This window comes from Photinus pyralis, unplaced genomic scaffold (genome assembly GCF_008802855.1).
Source record: "Photinus pyralis isolate 1611_PpyrPB1 unplaced genomic scaffold, Ppyr1.3 Ppyr1.4_unclustered_Scaffold3555, whole genome shotgun sequence".
NCBI lineage: Eukaryota > Metazoa > Arthropoda > Insecta > Coleoptera > Lampyridae > Photinus > Photinus pyralis.
In genome coordinates this window covers 1-1083 of record NW_022171422.1, presented here as the reverse complement: position 1 = coordinate 1083, position 1083 = coordinate 1, and the positions used below count along the sequence as shown (strand labels likewise).

At 36.9% G+C, this 1083-nt stretch overlaps 1 long non-coding RNA gene across 1 annotated transcript; it reads right to left on the bottom strand.

Moving 5' to 3' along the window:
* On the bottom strand, positions 1-344 carry LOC116182104. Its single transcript, XR_004147421.1, has 3 exons — positions 261-344; positions 124-212; positions 1-74 (listed from the first exon to the last, which is right to left on the bottom strand). It is a non-coding gene; the product is annotated as an uncharacterized LOC116182104 (long non-coding RNA).
* Between the last annotated feature and the right edge of the window lie 739 nt (positions 345-1083).

The following is a 1083-nucleotide window of genomic DNA, read 5'->3' as shown; positions in this document are numbered from 1 at the left end:
AATTATTCAGTCTTTCTTCTTCTAGTACTTGAAATGTATTCGAACCCCTCAATATGTCAGATTCCCACTCCAGTCTGAAAGAAGCAATTTAAATTGTCGATCTAGGCATGTGACGGGGTTTACCTTGCGCGTTCGGCTCTAACGCATAACGTATAATATTCAATGTCGGCCTTTTTCACTGCATCTTCTGCCTTACGCCTCTTACCTTCCAACTGGATGAAAAAATGATTATTGACTGAACGTTTTGCCCTTCAACTTACCTTTGCGTTTTCTTTTTCCGATAACACTTTCTGGTTGTGCATATGAGCCAATTGAATCAAACTAGTCGTTTTTGATAATCTGAAATCAAAAACGGATATGTTAAAATAGGACGTATGTCTTGAATTGATTACTGGATTAAAAACACCTTCAAGCCCCTTTTGGTTCACTGTTTGAGTTTCAATTTTCTTGATGATCTAATCAGAGTGTGGACAGCTGGATCATTTATAGAAAGGGTTGTCGATTTATCTCGATTTAGTAAAAATTAAGTTTAAAGGTAATCATTTTCCAAACCGAGGAGAGATAAGAAACCAGAATCATGTATTAGGGTTTGGAGATTAGATATCAGGTAGCTTTTGTTTCTAATAAAGAGAAACTATACTTTCCCAAACGAGTTAAAATAAATCAATTTCTGAGCTTCGTAATCCAAAAGAATTAAAAAGAAGGAACAAAAAAGCATCTGGCCTGAAGGAACTTTAGAATGTGAATGATTGAGACGATGTTGTTACCATTTTATTTGTTTTTATTAGAGAAACCGACCCTAACAATTTCGATAAAATTGCTCCACAAATAATTAAGTTGTCTATAGCGCACGAGTAGTCATATCAGGGCGAACCTAGCTCAGTTCAAGGTCGCTCGCCATCTGGTGGTGACTTTGAAAAGTAGGTCAAGGTGAAGTTCGAAGGTCATCAAAGTTCAATGACCCCATTTTTGTCATTATTAACGAGCTCCTAGCGAGCTTATAATTTTGTTGTGTCTGTCCGTCTGTCCGTCCGTTAGCACAGTAACTCATAAACGAATGGATCGATTACGATGAAATTTTGC